Here is a 23,196-nt window from a genome sequence, read left to right as displayed (position 1 = left end):
CCAAAACACAGCGGGTTGCGTGCTCATCATTATATTTATTAAATAAATGAACACGGAAAAACAATAAAACGACGACAGGAAACAGTTTAGCAGGCTATACACATAACAGCAGTGCTAAAACACAACTACCCACAAAATCCCCAGGTGAAAACAAGCATCTAATATATGACTCCCAATCAGGAACAACGACGCACAGCTGTTCCTGATCGGGAGCCACACAAACCACACAGAAATAGACAGACTAGAAAACCATAGAAAACCAACACTAGAACATATACTCAAACCCCACACTACATAAACCAAACACCCCTTTAATAACACACACAACCCCAACCATACAAAACAAATACCCTTCTGCCACGTCCTGACCAAATATTAATACAATTACTCCCTCTGCTGGTCAGGACGTGACACATCCCTACTGTCTCTGATCTGGCGGACTCACGAAACACAACTACTGTGTTTGTAAATTATGTCTGAGTGTTGGAGTGTGCCCCTTTCTGTCCATAATTAAAAATTATATGAAAATAGTGCCGTCTGGTTTGCTTAATATAAGGATGTATAGCATTTACTTTTACCCAAGTATGACAATGTAGTACTTTTTCTACCACTGTACTTAAATACACTGCTCAAAAAATAAAGGGAACACTTAAACAACACAATGTAACTCCAAGTCAATCACACTTCTGTGAAATCAAACTGTCCACTTAGGAAGCAACAGTGATTGACAATAAATTTCACATGCTGTTGTGCAAATGGAATAGACAACAGGTGGAAATTATAGGCAATTAGCAAGACACTCCCAATAAAGGAGTGGTTCTGCAGGTGGTGACCACAGACCACTTCTCAGTTCCTATGCTTCCTGGCTGATGTTTTGGTCACTTTTGAATGCTGGCGGTGCTTTCACTCTAGTGGTAGCATGAGGCAGAGTCTACAACCCACACAGGTAGTGCAGCTCATCCAGGATGGCACATCAATGCGAGCTGTGGCAAGAAGGTTTGCTGTGTCTGTCAGTGTAGTGTCCAGAGCATGGAGGCGCTACCAGGAGACAGGCCAGTACATCAGGAGACGTGGAGGAGGCCGTAGGAGGGCAACAACCCAGCAGCAGGACCGCTACCTCCGCCTTTGTGCAAGGACGAGCAAGAGGAGCACTGCCAGAGCCCTGCAAAATGACCTCCAGCAGGCCACAAATGTGCATGTGTCTGTTCAAACGGTCAGAAACAGACTCCATGAGGGTGGTATGAGGGCCCGACGTCCACAGGTGGGGGTTGTGCTTACAGCCCAACACCGTGCAGGACGTTTGGCATTTGCCAGAGAACACCAAGATTGTCAAATTTGCCTGACTGCCATTAGGTACCGAGATGAGATCCTCAGACCCCTTGTGAGACCATATGCCGGTGCGGTTGGCCCTGGGTTCCTCCTAATGCAAGACAATGCTAGACCTCATGTGGCTGGAGTGTGTCAGCAGTTCCTGCAAGAGGAAGGCATTGATGCTATGGACTGGCCCGCCCGTTCCCCAGACCTGAATCCAATTGAGCACATCTGGGACATCATGTCTCGCTCCATCCACCAACGCCACGTCGCACCACAGACTGTCCAGGAGTTGGCGGATGCTTTAGTCCAGGTCTGGGAGGAGATCCCTCAGGAGACCATCTGCCACCTCATCAGGAGCATGCCCAGGCGTTGTAGGGAGGTCATACAGGCAAGTGGAGGCCACACACACTACTGAGCCTCATTTTGACTTGTTTTAAGGACATTACATCAAAGTTGGATCAGCCTGTAGTGTGGTTTTCCACTTTAATTTTGAGTGTGACTCCAAATCCAGACCTCCATGGGTTGATAAATTGGATTTCCATTGATTATTTTTGTGTGATTTTGTTGTCAGCACATTCAACTATGTAAAGAAAAAAGTATTTAATAAGATTATTTCATTCATTCAGATCTAGGATGTGTTATTTTAGTGTTCCCTTTATTTTTTTGAGCAGTGTACATTTAAAACCAGATACTTTTAGACTTTTACTGAAGTAGTATTTTATTGGGTAACTTTCACTTTTACTTGAGTCATTTTCTGTTAAGTTATCTTTACTTTTACTCAAGTATGACAATTGAGTATATTTCCACCACTGGGCAGTACAATGGCCTTATTGAAGAGCTCATTGACTTTCAACGCGACACCGTGATAGGATGCCACCTTACCAACAAGTCAGTTGTCAAGTTTCTGCCCTGATAGAGCTTCCCCGGTCAACTTTAAGTGCTGCTATTGTGAAGTGGAAACGCCTAGGAGCAACAACGGCTCAGCCGGGAAGTGGTAGGCCACACAAGCTAACAGAACGAGATCGCCGAGTGCTCAAGAGCATAGTGCGTAAAAATCATCTGTCCTTGGTTGCAACACTCACTACCGAGTTTCAAACTGCCTCTGGAAGTAAAGTTAGCACAATAACTGTTTGTCGGGAGCTTCATGAAATGGGTTTCCATGGCCGAGCAGCCGCAAACAAGCCTAAGATCACCAGGCGCAATGCCAAGCATAGGTTGGAGTAGTGTAAAGCTCGCTGCCATTAGACCCTGGAGCAGTGGAAACACGTTTTCAGGAGTGATAAATCAGCTTCACCATCTGGCAGTCCGACGGACGAATCTGGGTTCAGCAGGTGCCAGGAGAACGATACCTGCCCGAATGTCAACTGTAAAGTTTGGTTGAGGAGGAATAATGGTCTGGGGCTGTTTTTCATGGTTCGGGCTAGGCCCCTTAGTTGCAATGAAGGGAAATATTAACGCTACAGCATACAATGGCATTCTAGACGATTCTGTGCTTACAACTTTGAGTCAACCGTTCGGGGAAGGCTCTTTCCTGTTCCAGCATGACAATGCCTCCGTGCACAAAGCAAGGTTCATAAAGAAATGGTTTGTCGAGATGGGTGTGGAAGAACTTGATTGGCCTACATAGAACCCCATCGAACACCTTTGTGATGAATTGAAACGCTGACTGCGAGCCAGGCCTAATTGCCCAAAATCAGTGCCCGAACTCACTAATGCTCATGGCTGAATGGAAGCAAGTCCCCAGAGCAATATTCCAAACTTGAAGGTCACTTTTTGCCCACTGAAGTCGGTTACGACACTGAACTGCAGTCAGATCAAGACCCTTGCTAAGGACGATGCGCTTCCCTGAGACGGTTTTGAACAGTTTGTGCAGAAATTCTTTGGTTGTGCATACCCAGTTTCATCAAATGTCCGGGTGGCTGGTCTCAGACGATCCCGTATTTGAAGAAGCCATATATGAAGGTCCTGGTTTGGCGTGGTTACATGTGGTCTGCGGTTGTGAGGCCAGTTGGACGTACTGCCAAATTCTCTAAAACGATGTCGGAGGTGTCTTATGGTAGAGAAATTAACATTAAATTATCTGGCAACAGCTCTGGTGGACACTCCTGTACTCAGCATGCCAATTGCACTCTCTCTCAAAATTTGAGACAACTGTGGCATTGTGTTTTGTGACTAAACTGCACATTTTAGAGTGGCCTTTTATTGTCCCCAGTACAAGGTGCAACTGTGTAATGATCCTGTCAGGAGGATGGATTATATTTGCAAAGGAGAAAGGCTCAATAACAAGGATGTAAACAAATTTGTGCACAACATCTGAAAGAAATAATATTCTTGTGCATCTATTTCTGGGATCTTTTATTTCAGCTCATGAAACATGGGACCAACACTTTACATTTTGAGTGTATATTTTTTCAGTGATTTAAAATGTATATAATGGCGTGTATTGACATTACGGACAGTTTATGAATAGGAAAGTTGTGTACAGCAGTATTTATATAGGTGGAGCCTTGACTACAATAGAGTATATACATATGAACAGTGCCTTCAGAAAGTATTCCTATCACTTGAATTTTTCCACATTTTGTTGTGTCACTGGCCTACACAAAATACCCAATAATGTCAAAGTGGAATATGTTTATATAAATGTTTACAAATGACCAAAAAATGTAAAGCTGAAATGTCTTGAGTCAATAAGTATTCAAACCCTTTGTTATGGCAAGCCTAAATAAGTTCAGGAGTAAACATTTGCTTAACAAGCCACAATAATTTGCATGGACTCACTCTGTGTGCAATAATAGTGTTTAACATGATTTTTGAATGACTACCTCATCTTTGTACCCCACACAATGCCTTGCAAAAAGGGCACCTATTGGTAGATGGGTAAAAATAAAAATAAACACATTGAATATCCATTTGAGCATGGTGAAGTTATTAATTACACTTTGGATGGTGTATCAATACACCCAAAACATGCATCCTGTTTGCAACTAGGCACTAAAGTAATACGGCAAAAAATGTGGCCAAGCAATTCACTTCTTGTCCTCAATTCAAAGTGTTATGTTTGGGGAAAATCCAACACAACACATTGCTGAGTACCACTCTCCAAATGTTCAAGCATAGTGGTGGCTGCATCATGTTATGAGAATGCTTGTAATCGTTAAGGAATGGGGAGTTTATTCAGAATAAAAACTAAAAGGAATGGAGCTAAGCACAGGCAAAATCAGAGGAAAAGCTGGTTCAGTCTGCTTCCAGCAGACACTGGGAGATGAATTCACCTTTCAGCAAGACAATAACTTAAAACACAAGGCCAAATATACACTGGAGTTGTTTACGAAGATGACATTGAATGTTCCTGAGTGGCTTAGTTACAGTTTTGACTTAAATTGGCTTGAAAATCTATGGCAAGACTTGAAAATGGCTGTCTAGCAATGATCAACAACCAACTTGACAGAGCTTGAATAATTTAAAAACGATAATGTGCAAATATTGTACAATCCAGGTGTGCAAAGCTCTTAGAGACTTGCCTAGAAAGACTGGCAGCTGTAATCACTGCCAAAGGTGATTCTAACATGTATTGACTAAGAGGTGTGAATACTTACGTAAATTCAATTTCTGTATTTCCTTTGTCACTATGGGGTATTGTGTGTAGATTGGTGAGGGAAAAATATATTTAATACATTTTGAATTCAGGCTATAACACAACTAAATATGGAATAAGTCAAGGGTTATGAATACTTTCTGAAGGGCAGCAGTCTCTAAGGTGCAGGGTAGAGTACCAGGTGGTAGCCGGCTAGAAACAGTAACTAAGTTCAGGGCAGGGTACTGGGCGGAGGCCGGCTAGTGCTGACTATTTAACAGTCTGATGCCCTGGAGATAGAAGCTGTTTTTCAGTTTCTCGGTCCCTTCTTTGATGGACCTGTACTGTCTCCGCCTTCTAAATGGTAGCCGGGTGAACAGGCTGTGGCTCGGTTGGCTGAGGTGATACCAGGTGCTGTAGATGTCCTGGAGGGCAGGCAGTGTGCCTCCGGTAATGCGTTTCGCTGACCACAACACCCTCTGAAGAGCCCTGCTGTTGAGGACGGTGCAATTGCCGTACCAGGCGGTGATACAGACTGACAGGATGCTCTCAATTGTGCATCTGTATTAGTTCATGAGGGTCTTAGGGTCCAAGATTAATTTATTCAGCCTCCTGAGGTTGAAGAGGCACTGTTGCACCTTCTTCACCACACTGTCTGTGTGGATGGAGCATTTCAGGTTGTCAGTGATGTGCACGCTGAGGAACTTTTCACCCTCTCCTCTGCGGCCCCATCGATGTGGATGGGGGGTGTGCTCTCTTTGCCTCCTCCTAAAGTCCACAATCAGCTCCTTCGTTTTGCTGACATTAAGTTGGTTATTTTCCTTACACCACTCTGCCAAGGCCCTCATCTCCTCCCTGTAGGCTGTCTCGTCATTGTTGGTAATCAGGCCTACCACTGTTGTGTTGTCAGCAAACTTAATGATTGAGTTACCACAATCACCCAATGAAACATACCACAGCCGCCGGGATGATTATTCTTTTTCCTGGAGAGTTCTTTCTTCCTGTCCGTGCAATGGACAGAGTACCCTAATGGTTGAATGGACGGGGACAGTACATCCGGAGAAAGCTGTGATTCCGTAAAACAGAATATGTGACAGTCCCTGATGTCTCTCTGGAATGAAATCCTCGCCCTGAGCTTGTCTACTGTATTGTCCAGTGACTGAACGATAGCTGGTAACATACTCTGAAGCGTTGGATGGTATTCACACCTCCTGGGTCTGACTAGGAGCCCAGACCTTATTCCTCTTCTCTGTCAACGGCGTCTCGGGGCAGCCGCCGGGATGATTAGAATTACCTTGTGGGAGTTACAAACAAAGGATCACATTATACTGTATCTGAATATCTAAACAACATGGAGACAAACAAGCTTGATGTGTTGTATGCAGTCACAGTGAAGTTCTGTACAATAGCTCCAACCCAAACGCAGCTGTTGGTAAAGTTCAAAACCAGTGTAAATGAGGAAAGAATGAGGTTTTGCAAATCAACTTCCATTAACAGGATATAAAAGAACACTACAAATAATGTTCAGAAATCTCAATCAGGGTAATAGCAGACAAAAAACTACCAATCATGTGGGTATGTTTGTGATATTAAATTCACAGTACTAGTCTATTCAGCAGTGATGGGTACTATGTCTGACAATTCCTCATTAATTTATTCTGCTGTTATTAGGGTTGCCAAAGGAGGGTATATCTCTGGTAACTTTCAAAGTTTAAACTACCCACATTTTTGTAACTTCAAAGTTAGTGGCCTTTTTGGGTACTTCAGATTATCACAAGTGTCTGTAATTATCTTTGGCCCTCTGTGTGACATTATTATATGTAAAATATATAAAATAATAAAATAAGCTGTCTTTGATATAAATATTTTGGTGCCAAACTGGTGGCATTTGTGAAAAATGTCAATAGCTGAAAGAGTTGCAAATGCCACTGTTGATTGGATATATTTTTTCCTTAATTAGGATATTTTCTCTTGAACCATATGGTCTATCAACTAGAAACGAATGGACAATATGTAGATACCAGACATGGATAGTATAGTATTATTCTATCACACATTCAATAGTCAGTCCTCTGGACATTGTAACAGAGAGATACATTTTGGCCCCTTAGAGGGGGAATGGCTGACTAGTCCTTGGCCATTGTCCTTTGTGTTTCCTTGTGTTCCTGGACCATTTGCAATGCAGCTCCAGGTGACAGAGAGCACATACATTAGGGCCAAGCCTACATTACCATAAATTGCCATAGATTACCTGTTAATTACCAAAATTACTGAAAGTTCTAGGTAACTTTGGTAAATTACCATTAGCTTTGCAAGCTGTCATGTTACATAGAAACATACATGAAACATATTGTACATCTAATCTCTTTTCTATTAAGAGTTCCTCAGAGAATTTGGACCAAGTCCAAGTTGGACCACCCCCCTGTCCCCGAGGTCATCGCTCAGTGTCGCCGTCACTTGCTTGTCACACTCTGCACCCTCCACCCCTTTCCCCCCAGTCTGAAGGGCAATGATGAACCTGCTCACGTTCAGAGCTCCTAGGAGATGTGCTGGTGGCACACAATGTGACATCCTTCCCCTCTGACACACATACACACACACATACACACACAGGTCTGCAGGGCAATGGACGGCTACAGATGTTGTTAAGCATACGTCTCCATTGATGCAGCACTGATTAGCCACCCATAATGACTCTGACCTTTCCAGTGAAACTCCTTACAGACTAAACATGACGCACAAACACCACTACCACACTGATAATTAAAATGAGGTACAGGGACAAGAATAGTCCAATTCAACAGCAACAAAACAAATGCTCAGAGCCCTAGGCATAGACACTATGACACCAGCTCTGTGCTCCCAACAAAGAGTTTACCGCAGGGATCCATTTCCATATTGCTATCAGCACTATTATGTTGCTGCAGTCATCCAGCACTGCGTACAGTACCTTCAAATCAAATGTTATTGGTCAGATACACATATTTAGCAGATGTTATTGTGGGTGTAGATAAATGCTTGTGTTCCTAGCTCCAACAGCGCAGTAGTGTCTAACAGTGCAGTAGCATCTAAAAACGGTTCACAACAATACATACAAATCTAAAAGTAAAAGAATGGAATTAAGAAATATATAAATATTCGATGGAGCAATGTCAGAGTGGCAATAACTAAAATACATTACAATATAATACAGTATATAAATATGAAATGAGTAAAGCAGTATGTAAACATTATTTAACCATTATTAAAGTGACTAGTGTTCCATTATTAAAGTGGCCAGTGATTCCAAGTCTATGTATATAGGGCAGCAGCCTCTTAAGGTGCAGGGTTGCGTAACCGGCTGGAAGCCGGCTAGTGATGGCTATTTAACAGTCTGATGGCCTTAAGTTGGCAATCAGCTTTGATGCCCCAGCTTTGATGCACCTGTACTAGAGGTCGACCGATTAATCAGAATGGCCGATTAATTAGGGCCGATTTCAAGTTTTCATAACAATCGGTAATCGGTATTTTTGGACACCGATTACATTTTAATTTTTTTTACGCCTTTATTTAACTAGGCAAGTCAGTTAAGAACACATTCTTATTTTCAATGACAGCCTAGGAACGGTGGGTTAACTGCCTTATTCAGGGGCAGAACGACAGATTTTTACCTTGTCAGCTCGGGGATTCAATCTTGCAACCTTACGGTTAACTAGTCCAACGCTCTAACCACTTGCTTTACATTGCACTCCACGAGGAGCCTGCCTGTTACGCGAATGCAGTAAGAAGCCAAGGTAAGTTGCTAGCTAGCATCAAACGTATCTTATAAAAAACAATCAATCAATCAATCATAATCACTAGTTAACTACACATGGTTGATGATATTAATAGTTTATCTAGCCTGTCCTGCGTTGCATATTATCAATGAGGTGCACATTCGCGACTGTCATTGCTCCAACGTGTACCTAACCACAAAAATCAATGTCTTTCTTAAAATCAATACACAAGTATATATTTTTAAACCTGCATATTTAGCTAAAAGAAATCCAGGTTAGCAGGCAATATTAACCAGGTGAATTGTGTCACTTCTCTTGAGTTCATTGCACGCAGAGTTAGGGTATATGCAACAGTTTAGGCCGTCTGGCTCGTTGCGAACTAATTTGCCAGAATTTTACGTAATTATGACATAACATTGAAAATTGTGCAATGTAACAGGAATATTTAGACTTAGGGATGCCACCCGTTAGATAAAATACGGAACGGTTCCGTATTTCACTGAAAGAAAAAACTTTGTTTTCGAGATGATAGTTTCCGGATTCGACCATATTAATGACCTAAGGCTCATATTTGTGTGTTTATTATATTATAATTAAGTCTATGATTTGATATTTGATAGAGCAGTCTGACTGAGCTGTGGTAGGCACCAGCAGGCTCGTAAGCATTCATTCAAACAGCACTTTCGTGCGTTTTGCCAGCAGCTCTTCGCAATGCTTCAAGCATTGCGCTGTTTATGACTTCAAGCCTATCAACTCCCAAGATTAGGCTGGTGTAACCGATGTGAAATGGCTAGCTAGTTAGCCGGGTGCGTGCTAATAGCGTTTCAAACGTCACTCGCTCTGAGACTTGGAGTAGTTGTTCCCCTTGCTCTGCATGGGTAACGCTGCTTCGAGGGTGGCTTTTGTCGATGTGTTCCTGGTTTGAGCCCAGGTAGGAGCGAGGAGAGGGACGGAAGCTATACTGTTACACTGGCAATACTAAAGTGCCTATAAGAACATCCAATAGTCAAACGTATATGAAATACAAATCGTGTAGAGAGAAATAGTCCTATAATTCCTATAATAACTACAACCTAAAACTTCTTACCTGGGAATATTGAAGACTCATGTTAATTAAAAGGAACCACCAGCTTTAATATGTTCTCAAGTTCTGAGCAAGGCACTTAAACGTTAGCTTTCTTACATGGCACATATTGCACTTTTACTTTCTTCTCCAACACTTTGTTTTTGCATTATTTAAACCAAATTGAACATGTTTCATTATTTATTTGAGGCTAAATTGATTTTATTGATGTATTATATTAAGCTAAAATAAGTGTTCATTCAGTATTGTTGTAATTGTCATTATAACAATTAAATAAAAAATAAAAAAATCGGCCGACTAATCAGTATCGGCGGTTTTTGGCCCGCCAATAATCGGTAGCGGTATCGGCGTTGAAAAAAAAATCATAATCGGTCGACCTCTAACCTGTACTGACCTCGCCTTCTGCATAATAGCAGGGTGAACAGGCCATGGCTCGGGTGGTTAATGTCCTTGATCATTTTTTTGGCCTTCCTGTGACATTGTGTGCTGTAGGTGTGCTAGAGGGCAGGTAGTTTGCCCCCGGTGATGCGTTGGGGAGAATGCGCCACCCTCTGGAGAGCCCTGCAGTTGCAAGCGGTGCTGTTGGTCGTACCAGGCGGTGATACAGCCCGACAGGATGCTTTCAATTTTAATCTGTAAAAGTTTGTGAGGGTTTTAGGGGACAAGCCAAATGTCTTCAGCCTCCTGAGGTTGAAGAGGCTCTGTTGCGCCTTCTTCACCACATAGTCTGTGTTGGTGGACCATTTCAGATCGTCAGCGATGAGTACGCCAAGGAACTTGAAGCTTTCCACCTTCTCCACTGCGGTCCTGTCGATGTGGATAGGGGCGTGCTCCCTCTGCTGTTTCCTGAAGTCCATAATCAGCTCCTTTGTTTTGCTGACGTTGAGTGAGAGGTAATTTCCTGGCACCACTCTCCCAGGGCCCTCACCTCCTCCCCTGTAGGCTGTCTTGTCATTGTTGGTAATCAGGCCTACTATTGTCTTGTCATCTGCAAACTTGATGATTGAGTTGGAGGCGTGCATGGCCACGCAGTCATGGGTGAACAAAAGGGGGCTGAGCACGCATCCATGTGGGGCCCCTGTGTTGTTTCATATGTTCACCACTGGGGGGCCGCCCATCAGGAAGTCCAGGACCCAGTTGCACAGGGTGGGTTTCAGACCCTGGGCCCCGAGCTTAATGATGAGCTTGGATGGTACTATGGTGTTGAATGCTGAGCTATAGTCAATAACAGCATTCTTAGATAGGTATTCCTCTTGTCCAGATGAGATAGGGCAGTGTGCAGTGCGATGGCGATTGCATTGTCTTTGGATCTATTTGGGCGGTAAGCAAATTGTAGTGGGACTAGGGTTTCAGGTAAGGTAGAGGTGATATGATCCTAAACTAGCCTCTCAAAGGACTTCATGATGACAGAAGTGAGTGCTATGGGGCGATAGTCATTTTGTGCAGTTACCTTTGCTTTCTCGGGTACAGGAACAATTGTGGACATCTTGAAGCAAGTGGGGACAGCAGACTGGGACAGGGAGAGAATTAATATGTCCGTGAACACTCCAGCCAGCTGGTCTGTGCATGCTCTGAGGATGCGGCTAGGGATGCCGTCTGGACCGGCAGCCTTGCGAGGGATAACACGTTTAAATGTCTTATGTCAGCCACGGAGAAGGAAAGCCCACAGTCCTTGGTAGCGGGACGCGTTGGTGGCACTGTGTTGTCATCAAAGCGGGCGAAGAAGGTGTTTAGCTTGTCCGGAAGCAAGACGTCAGTGTCCACGACATGGCTGGTTTTGCCTGTGTAGTCCGTAATTGTCTGCAGACCCTGCCACACACGTCTCGTGTCTGAGCTGTTGAACTGTGACTCCACTTTGTCTCTGTAGTGATGTTTTGCGGCCATATTCCCAGTCACCTTGCCATGGCTAAATGGCTACCCGGAACATATCCCTGTCCGCGTGATCAAAACAATCTTGAAGCATGGATTCCGATTGGATAGACCAGCGTAGAAAAGACCTTAGCACGGGTAATTCCTGTTTGAGTTCCTGCCTATAGGAAGGGAGGAGCAACATTAAGTTGTGATTAGATTTGTTGAATGGGAGGCAGGGGAGGGCCTTGTAGGCATTTCAAAAAGTTGAGTAGCAGTGGTCCAATATTTAACCAGCGCGAGTACTACAGTCAATGTGTTGGTCTAACTTCGGAAGTGCTTTTCCCAAATTTGCTTTGTGAAAATCCCCAGCTACAATAAATGCGGCCTCAGGATATGTGGTTTCCAGTTTGCATAAAGTCCAGTGTAGTTCCTTGAGGGCCGTAGTGGAATCAGCTTGAGGGGGAATATACACGGCTGTGACTATAACCAAAGATAATTCTCTTGGGAGGTAATACAGTCGGCATTTGATTGTGAGGTATTCTAGGTCGAGTGAACAAAAGGACTTGAGTTTCTGTATTAATCATGAGTGGTTAATCATGAAACATACACCCCCGACTTTATTCTTCCCAGAGAGTTCTTTATTCTTGTCTGCGCGATGGACTAAGAACCCAGATGGCTGTACGGATGGGGGCAGTATATCCCTGGGGCTTAGGATAGTCGAGGTAATATGTATATCTACAGTTGAAGTCGGAAGTTTACATACACCTTAGCCAAATACATTTAAACTCAGTTTTTCACAATTCCTGACATTTAATCCTTGCAAAAATTCCCTGTCTTAGGTCAGTTAGGATCACCACTTTATTTTAAGAATGTTAAATGTCAGAATAATAGTATAGAGAATGATTTATTGCAGCTTTTATTTCTTTCATCACATTCCCAGTGGGTCAGAAGTTTACATACACTAAATTAGTATTTGGTAGCATTGCCTTTAAATTGTTTAACTTGGGTCAAACGTTTCAGGTAGCCTTCCACAAGCTTCCCACAATAAGTTGGGTGAATTTTGGCCCATTCCTCCTGATAGAGCTGGTGTAACTGAGTCAGGTTTTTTAGGCCTCCTTGCTCGCACACACTTTTTCAGTTCTGCCCACAAACTTTCTATAGGGTTGAGGTCAGGGCTTTGTGATGGCCACTCCAATACCTTGACTTTGTTGTCCTTAAGCCATTTTGCCACAACTTTGGAAGTATGCTTGGGGTCATTGTCCATTTGGAATACCCATTTGCGACCAAGCTTTAACTTCCTGACTGATGTCTTGAGATGTTGCTTCAATATAGCCACATAACTTTCCATCCTCATGATGCCATCTATTTTGTGAAGTGCACCAGTCCCTCCTGCAGCAAAGCACCCCCACAACATGATGCTGCCATCCCGTGCTTCACGGTTGGGATGGTGTTCTTCGGCTTGCAAGCCTCCCCCTTTTCCCTCCAAACATAACAATGGTCATTATGGCCAAACAGTTCTATTTTTGTTTCATCAGACCAGAGGACATTTCTCCAAAAAGTACGATCTTTGTCCCCATGTGCAGTTGCAAACCGTGGCCTGGCTTTTTTATGGCTGTTTTGGAGCAGTGGTTACTTCCTTGCTGAGCGGCCTTTCAGGTTATGTCGATATAGGACTCGTTTTACTGTGGATATAGATACATTTGTACCCGTTTCCTCCAGTATCTTCACAAGGTCCTTTGCTGTTGTTCTGGGATTGATTTGCACTTTTCGCACCAAAGTACATTAATCTCTAGCAGACAGAACGCGTCTCCTTCCTGAGCGGTATGATGGCTGCATGGTCCCCTGGTGTTTATACTTGCGTACTATTGTTTGTACAGATGAACGTGGTACCTTCAGGGTTTGGAAATTGCTCCCAAGGATGAATCAGACTTGGGAAGGGCTACATTTTTTTTTCTGAGGTCTTGGCTGATTTCTTTTGATTCTCCCATGATGTCAAGCAAAGAGGCACTGAGTTTGAAGGTAGGGCTTGACATACATCCACAGGTACACCTCCAATTGACTGAAATGATGTCAATTATCCTATCAGAAGCGTCTAAAGCCATGACATCTTTTTCTGGAATTTTCCAAGCTGTTTAAAGGCACAGTCAATTTAGTGTATATAAACTTCTGACCCACTGGAATTATGATATAAGTGAAATAATCTGTGTCATGCACAGAGTAGATGTCCTAACCGACTTGCTAAAACTGTAGTTTGTTAACAAGAAATTTATGGAGTGGTTGAAAAACAAGTTTTAATGACTCCAACCTAAGTGTATGTAAACTTCCGACTTCAACTGTAGGTAGATATAAAGTGACTATGCATGGAGAATAAACAGAGAGTAGCATTAGCGTAAAAATGCAAATAATCCGGGTAGCCATTTGATTAGCTGTTCAGGAGTCTTATGGCTTGGGGGTAGAAGCTGATCAGAAGCCTTTTGGACCTAGACTTGGCGTTCCTGTACCGCTTGCTGTGCGGTAGCAGAGAGAACAGTGTATAACTAGGGTGGCTGGAGTTTTTGGCAATTTTTTAGGGCTTTCCTCTGACACCGCCTGGTATAGAGGTCCTGGATGGCAGGAAACTTGGCCCCAGTGATGTAATGGGCCTGTACACACTATCCTCTGTAGCGCCTTGCGGAGGGAGGCCGCAAGTTGCCATACTAGGCAGTGATGCAACCAGTCAGGATGCTCTCGATGGTGCAGCTGTAAAACCTTTTGAGGATCTAAGGACCCATGCCAAATCTTTTCGGTCTCTTGAGGGGGAATAGGCATTGTCGTGCCCTCTTCACGACTGTCTTGGTGTGTTTGGACCATGATAGTTTGTTGGTGATGTGGACACCAAGGAACTTGAAGCTCGTAACCTGCTCCACTACAGCCCCGTCGATGAGAATGGGGATGTGCTCGGCCCTCCTTTTTCTGTAGTCCACAATCATCTCCTTTGTCTTGATCACGTTGAGGGAGAGGTTTTATCCTGGCACCACACTGCGAGGTCTTTGACTCCTCCCAACAGGCTGTCTCATCGTTGTTGGTGATCCTTGCCCTGAGCTTGTCTACTTTATTATCCAGAGACTGAACATTAGCGAGGAATATACTCGGAAGCGATGGATGGTGTGCATGCCTCCTGAGTCGAACTAGAAGTCCACTCCGAATACCTCTTCTCCGCCCGCGGTGTTTTGGAGCAGCCTCTGGAATAAGTTCAATTGCCCTGGGGGGTAAAAACAAAGTATACAATTCGGAAAAGTCGTATTTATGGTTGTAATGCTGGTGACTTACCGCCACTCTGATATCCAAAAGTTCTTTACGGCTGTATGTAATAACACAAAAAAATGTCTGGGCTAATAATGTAACATAACACACCTGGCCTCCTAATCTTTATTTGGCGATGCACAAGGCTGCAATATTTAGATAAATAGAAAGGCTCCGTGTTCATGGCTGCATGCTTAATATTAAAGTGGAATCCTGTAGTGTTGATTAACCATTTTTGCCTGTGCTAGCCTAAAGATCTGGGCTCTGATAGCACATAGCTCAGGCTGCTAACATGCCTCTGGGGAATGCATTGCAATTCAGTGGCAATTAAATGGGTACTTTTCATCACTCTGTAGTCCGTACCACAGCACACCGCACACATATTCACCAGTCACTCACAGGATGTCTAAAGTTTAAACAGGCTGTCAAACTCTGCCCCTCGTCTCAGAATTAAGTTAGAACTGATTTTCAGTTTAGTATTTGACTGCCTGCTTCATGTGTCATTACGCATACTGCAGCATTTACAATATGCCTCTGAAAATAAATGCAATTAGAAAGGGAGGAAATGCAATAACCCATAAATGAACCTCATGAACGTGGGTGAAATGCTTTTCCCCCATCTGAATGTGAGAAGAGCAACCCAGCGCTAAGACAGACTGGGGCTCTAAGGCAGGAACTCAATATAACCCCTCATAGCAATGTTAATACAGTGTCTTTGTTTACAAGACTTGGCACATCTTATTCTGAAAATTGGAAAGGTGAAACTAGGCCCTGCTCTGTACTGTGTAAATGCTGCATTGCAGTAGTAATTGAATTGAGCCCATAATGTACTGCCAACCCAGCAGTGGAGGAGTTCAGCAGGGCAGACAGGGTGGTGTGGTGCATGACTGGCTGTGTGTGAAGGAGAGTTGGATAAACTGGCCCTGCCCGAGGGAGAGATTGCTCTGATCCCTGACTGTGACATTGAGATTTGACCCCACTCTCTGGAGGCTGGTGGTCACCCTGAGGGTCTTAACTGGGACAGCTCTACTGTCTTCTAGGATATTCTTGTACCTTTTGTTACAGGTGTTGCACCTGTCGCCTTGATAGTAAGTCATTAGTTTCATCTGTGCTGGCACAGGTGATATTTAATAGCTGCAGAGCCAATGCTCCAGGTGGCATGAGAGATGTTAGAAGAGCTAGACTGCTGTTTAACTCTCACTCTTTAAAGCTGCACTATGTAACTTTTTGGACAGCCTGACCATATTCATATAAAAATGTGTTATAGATGTGGCATTCTCATTGAAAGCAAGATAAGAAGCGGTAGATGTTCTGTGTGTGCTATTTCTATGCTTCCCATTCTGTAACGGCTGTCTGAGGAAGAAGTGGACCAAAATGCGGCGGAGTTAGGGTTCGTCATATTTAATTAAACGAACACTATGCAATTTACAAAACAACAAAAACTGACAGCCAACACAGTCCTGTCAGGTACAAGCACAATGACATGAACAATTACCCACAACCCCACAAGGCAAAGTAGGCAACTTATGTGTGACTCCCAATCAACCACAACCCTCCACAGCTGTGCCTGATTGGAAGTCACACGGCCAAAATCAATGAAACAATAAAAAACACACTCCCTTCTGCCACGTCCTGACCCAACTACCCCCTCTACTGGTCAGGACGTGACAGTACCCCCCCCTCAAGGTGCTGACGCCGGGATGCACCTAAAAAAGGAAAACATGAAAATCCTCAACAAAATTTAACACCTAAACAATAAGGGAGGGAAGGGAGGGTGGCTGCCGTCACCGACGGCACTGTGCTACACCCTCCCTCCCCAACCCACCTATCCTGGAGGTGGCTCAGGTGCAGGACGTGGACCTCGCTCCACCTTCGGCGTCGCCCACTTTGTTGGCGCCGATAGCTGCGCCGGGCAGACGGGCCACTCGGGCTGACCCTGGCAGACGGACCACTCTGGCTGGGTCGGAAGACATGCGGGCCACTCGGGCTGGGCCGGAAGGCATGCGGGCCACTCGGGCTGGGCCGGAGGGTAGGAGGGCCACTCGGGCTGGGCCGGAGGGCAGGAGGGCCACTCGGGCTGGGCCGGAGGGCAGGAGGGCCACTCGGGCTGGGCCGGAGGGCAGGAGGGCCACTCGGGCTGGGCCGGAGGGCAGGAGGGCCACTCGGGCTGGGCCGGAGGGCAGGAGGGCCACTCGGGCTGGGCCGGAAGGCAGGAGGGCCACTCGGGCTGGACCGGAGGGCAGGAGGGCCACTCGGGCTGGACCGGAGGGCAGGAGGGCCACTCGGGCTGGACCGGAGGGCAGGAGGGCCACTCGGGCTGGACCGGAGGGCAGGAGGACCACTCTGGCAGATCCTGACAGGCCGGGCACCCTGGCAGATCAGGGCAGGCGGGCACCTCTGGCAGAACAGGGCAGGCGGGCCACTCCGGCGGTTCAGGGCAGTCTGGCCACTCCGGCGGTTCAGGGCAGTCTGGCCACTCCGGCGGTTCAGGGCAGTCTGGCCACTCCGGCGGTTCAGGGCAGTCTGGCCACTCCGGCGGTTCAGGGCAGTCTGGCCACTCCGGCGGTTCAGGGCAGTCTGGCCACTCCGGCGGTTCAGGGCAGTCTGGCCACTCCGGCGGTTCAGGGCAGTCTGGCCACTCCGGCGGTTCAGGGCAGTCTGGCCACTCCGGCGGTTCAGGGCAGTCTGGCCACTCCGGCGGTTCAGGGCAGTCTGGCCACTCCGGCGGTTCAGGGCAGTCTGGCCACTCCGGCGGTTCAGGGCAGTCTGGCCACTCCGGCGGTTCAGGGCAGTCTGGCCACTCCGGCGGTTCAGCGCAGTCTGGCCACTCCGGCGGTTCAGCGCAGTCTGGCCACTCCGGCGGTTCAGCGCAGTCTGGCCACTCCGGCAGTTCAGCGCAGTCTGGTGACTGTTGACTGGCGGGCAGCTCTGGCGACTGTTGACTGGCGGGCAGCTCTGGCGACTCTTGACTGGCGGGCAGCTCTGACGACTGTTGACTGGCGGGCAGCTCTGACGACTGTTGACTGGCGGGCAGCTCTGACGACTGTTGACTGGCGGGCAGCTCTGACGACTGTTGACTGGCAGGCAGCTCTGACGACTGTTGACTGGCGGGCAGCTCTGACGACTGTTGACTGGCGGCCAGCTCTGACGACTGTTGACTGGCGGCCAGCTCTGACGACTGTTGACTGGCGGGCAGCTCTGACGACGGTTGACTGGCGGGCAGCTCTGACGACGGTTGACTGGCGGGCAGCTCTGGTAATGGTTGACTGGCGGGCAGCTCTGACGACTGTTGACTGGCGGGCAGCTCTGGTGATGGTTGACTGGCGGGCAGCTCTGACTGTTGACTGGCGGGCAGCTCTGGTGACTGTTGACTGGCGGGCAGCTCTGGTGACTGTTGACTGGCGAGGCTGGGCTGACGCACTAGACTCCTGATGCGTGGGGCTGGTATTGGACTTGCCAGCCTGGAGACACGCACCTCCATGCTAGTGCGTCTAGCGGGAAACACCGGACCGAAAGGGCACACTGGCGGTCTTGAGTGCAGGGTTGGCATCACCCCTTCCGGCTCGATGCTCCCCTTGCCCTGGCACCTGCGGGGCGCTGGTACTGGGCGAACTGGGCTGTGCGTCCGTATAGGCGAGATGGTGCGTACCACAGCGTAACATGGCGCCCTCCACCTCATACGCACCTCCCTGTAATCACGGGTAGCTGGCTTACGGCTCTTCCCTGGCCTGGCCAAACTACCCGTGTGCCCCCCCAAAAAAAAATCTTGGGGCTGCCTCTCGGGTTTGAACGCTAGTCGTGTACCTCGGAAACGTTCCCGGTGGTTCCTCTGTCCAGCTGCCTCCGCTCTCCTGAGTGCCTCCACCTGTTCCCATGGGAGGCGATCCCTTCCGGCCAGGATCTCTTCCCAGGTGTAGGCTCCCTTGCCATCCAGGACGTCCTCCCATGTCCATTCCTCCTTTTTTCTCATCCGCCGCTTGGTCCTGGTTTGGTGGTGGGTAATTCTGTAACGGCTGTCTGAGGAAGAAGTGGACCAAAATGCGGCGGAGTTAGGGTTCGTCATATTTAATTAAACGAACACTATGCAATTTATAAAAACAACAAAAACTGACAGCCAACACAGTCCTGTCAGGTACAAGCACAATGACATGAACAATTACCCACAACCCCACAAGGCAAAGTAGGCAACTTATGTGTGACTCCCAATCAACCACAACCCTCTACAGCTGTGCCTGATTGGAAGTTACACGGCCAAAATCAATGAAACAATAAAAAACACACACTCCCTTCTGCCACGTCCTGACCCAACTACCCCCTCTACTGGTCAGGACGTGACACATTCTTAAGTTTTGTTTTTGCGTCTTTTACTTTCGGTTTTGCACACCAGCTTCAAACAGTTGAATACAATATTTTTGGTCATGGAAAAGATACGTAACAGCAGTTTAGATGGTAGAATTATTATCTACACTATACTTGCTTTTTTTTGGCACAAACTGAAATTAGGCAAACTGATTTGGCAACCAGGAAATGGCTATGTGATATTTGCATAGTGCATCTAAGTTTGCTCTTCAGCGTGCGGGACGGAGGGAGGAAAACTGGGAGAGAGTGAGGAAGCAGTGTGCCGGGATGAGCACGTCACTTTAATATTGGGCCAGTGACTGTATCTCTGTGCCGCAGTGAGGTGCCCCTGTCCGTCTTTGCTCAGTGTCCAGTCAGTGCAGTTGGCCCCTGCAGTGTGAGGGGTCGAGACACCTCCCTGCTCTGGTCCAGTGACTGGAGCAACACCATATCACGGTCCGGCCTTGCTCCAGCTATGCTGTTTTCATTTGAGGTCAGGTCTCCAAAGTGCTCCTGCTTCTTCACCCCTACATAGAAAACCGGCAGGCCTCCTCCTTACAGTTCTCTCGCTCTCTTTTGTTTTCTTTCTGACCTTGACTACATATTGAATTATATTGGCCCGCTCTATGCTTTCAAACAAACCCAAAATCAGTTTGAGAGCTGTTTATACATAGGCGCTCAGCGTGAATTGAAAATGACAGGCAAATCCAACCCGTCTCAGCTCCAGCTAATCTGTGGCAGACAAACAGCAGGCCAGGCATGGGAGCAAACACCTGATGCGGGGATTGAGGGTCGGACAGACTAAAGGAACAGATTAACATTGAAACAACCACATCACACATCCAACAACTGCACAGGCACAGAGCTGGGGAAGGGCAAGGTGAATTACCAGAAGAATCATCCTGGTCTTTCACATAACTTTCCTCTTAAATTTGTAGTCCCTGGGGTCATTTGCACAGCTGCAATCTTAAGCACAATAGCAGAGCTCCTCTAGAGAACATCTCACCTAACCCCTGCAAATGTGTACCAGAGGTCTTTGTGCACAAAACCACCTGTATATTGAGGCCCCGGTGCACTGCTATCATGGGTGTCATGCACGAAGTATGTGAGGAAGGGGGGGGGGGTCGTTATTCTATAACTAGAGGACGCCTGATATCGCCAAGTATACGTTGTCTAGTATTGTCTCTTTGCTACAGTTGAAGTCGGAAGTTTACATACACCTTAGCCAAAAACATTTAAACTCAGTTTTTCACAATTCCTGACATTTAATCCTCAAAAAATTCCCTGTTTTAGGTCAGTTAGGATCACCACTTTATTTTAAGTATGTTAAATGTCAGAATAATAGTAGAGATAATTATTTATTTCAGCTTTTATTTCTTTCATCACATACACTCAATTAGTATTTGGTAGCATTGCCTTTAAATTGTTTAACATGGGTCAAACGTTTCGGGGAGCCTTCCACAAGCTTCCCACAATAAGTTGGGTGAATTTTGGCTCATTCCTCCTGACAGAGCTGGTGTAACTGAGTCAGGTTTTTTAGGCCTCCTTGCTCGCACACACTTTTTCAATTCTGCCCACAAATGTTCTCTAGGGTTGAGGTCAGGGCTTTGTGATGGCCACTCCAATACCTTTACTTTGTTGTCCTTAAGCCATTTTGCCACAACGTTGGAAGTATGCTTGGGGTCATTGTCCATTTGGAAGATCCATTTGCGACCAAGCTTTAACTTCCTGACTGATGTCTTGAGATGTTGCTTCAATATATCCACATAATTTTCCTCCCTCATGATGCCATCTATTATGTGAAGTGCACTGCAGCAAAGCACCCCCTCAACATGATGCTGCCATCCCCGTGCTTCACGGTTGGGATGGTGTTCTACGGCTTGCAAGCCTCCCCCTTTTCCTCCAAACATAACGATGGTCATTATGGCCAAACAATTCTATTTTTGTTTCATCAGAACAGAGGACATTTCTCAAAAAAGTACGATCTTTGTCCCCATGTGCAGTTACAAACCGTAGTCTGGCTTTGTTATGGCTGTTTTGGAGCAGTGGCTTCTTCCTTGCCGAGCGGCCTTTCAGGTTATGCCGATATAGGACTCATTTTACTGTGGATATAGATACTTTTGTACCTGTTTCCTCCAGCAGGTCTTGCCTGATTTCTTTTGATTCTCCCATGATGTCAAGCAAAGAGGCACTGAGTTTGAAGGTAGGCCTTGAAAAACATTCACAGGTACACCTCCAATTGACTCAAATGATGTCAATTAGCCTATCAGAAGCTTCTATAGCCATGACATAATTTTCAGGAATTTTCCAAGCTGTTTAAAGGCAGTCAACTTAGTGTATGTAAACTTCTGACCCACTGGAATTGTGATACAGTGAATTATAAGTGAAATAATCTGTCTGTAAACAATTGTTGTAAAATGTACTTGTGTCATGCACAAAGTAGATGTCCTAACTGACTTGCCAAAACTATAGTTTGTTAACAAGAAATTTGTGGAGTGGTTGAAAAACGCGTTTTAATGACTACAACCTAAGTGTATGTAAACTTCCGACTTCACCTGTATGTAGGGCCATCTACTTGAAGCGTTGTCTGTCTTCCCAGTAGCCTACGTGGTGTCTGAACTGCTGACTGCTCATAATTTGCAGATGATCGTTGACACATCAACCAGGATTAAGGGGCAGGGCAATTTGTGACTGTTGTTGTTTCCGTAATCAGTGGCTGTATTGGAGGGGAAATGGTATCTCCTCTCCTAGGCAATCAGCAATTACACTTAACAAAAATATAAATGCAACATGTAAAGTTGGTCCCATGTTTCATGAGCTGAAATAAACATCACAGAAATGTTCCATATGCACAAAAAGTGTATTTCTGTAAAATGTGGTGCACAAATTTGTTTACATCCCTGTTAGTGAGCATTTCTCATTTGCCAAGATAATCCATCCACCTGACAGGTGTGGCATATCAAGAAACAAATTAAAAAGCATGATCATTATTACCCAGGTGCACCTTGTGCTGGGGACAATAAATGGACAATCTAAAATGTGCAGTTTTGTCACACAACACCACAGATGTCTCAAGTTGAGGGAGTGTGCAATTGGCATGCTGACTGCAGGAATGTCCACCAGAGCTGTGGCCAGAGAATTGAATGTTAATTTCTCTACCATAAGCCTCCAATGTCGTTTTAGAGAATTTGGCAATACCGGCCTCACAACCGCAGCCCACGAGTAACCACGCGAGCCCAGGACCTCCACATCCATTTCACTGGTCACCCCCAAAGCCAACTCCTCCTTTGGCTGCCTTTCCTTCCAGTTCTCTGCTGCCAATGACTGGAACAAATTGCAAAAATCACTGAAGCTGGAAACTCATATCTCCCTCACTAACTTTAAGCATCAGCTGTCAGAGCAGCTTATAGATCATTGCACCTGTACATAGCCCATCTGTAAATAGCCCACCCAACTACCTCATCCCCATATTGTTATTTATTTTTTTGCTCCTTTGCACCCCAGTATCTCTACTTGCACATTCATCTTCTGCACATCTATCACTCCAGTGTTTAATTGCTAAATTGTAATTATTTCACCACTATTGCCTATTTATTGCCTTACCTCCCTAATCTTACTTAATTTGCACACGCTGTATATATACTTTTCTATTGTGTTATTGACTATACCTTTGTTTATTCCATGTGTAACTCTGTGTTGTTTGTGTCACACTGCTTTGCTTTATCTTGGCCAGGTCGCAGTTGTAAATGAGAACTTGTTGTCAACTGGCCTACCTGGTTAAATAAAGGTTAAATAAAAAATATATATATATATATTTCTGCTATGCAAGTAACCATTTGGCTGTACCTTTTACACCTTCTGTAGAGACCCATCCACTTAGAAAGATGTGGCCAGTGGTGTAAAGTACTTAAGCAAAAATATTTTCAAGTACTGCTTAAGTATTTTTTGGGGGTATCTGTACTTTACAAATTATATTTTTGGGCAACTTTCACTTT

The sequence above is a fragment of the Salmo trutta genome, chromosome 16 (assembly GCF_901001165.1).
Source record: "Salmo trutta chromosome 16, fSalTru1.1, whole genome shotgun sequence".
Classification (NCBI taxonomy): Eukaryota; Metazoa; Chordata; class Actinopteri; order Salmoniformes; family Salmonidae; genus Salmo; species Salmo trutta.
This window is presented reverse-complemented; position numbering follows the sequence as displayed.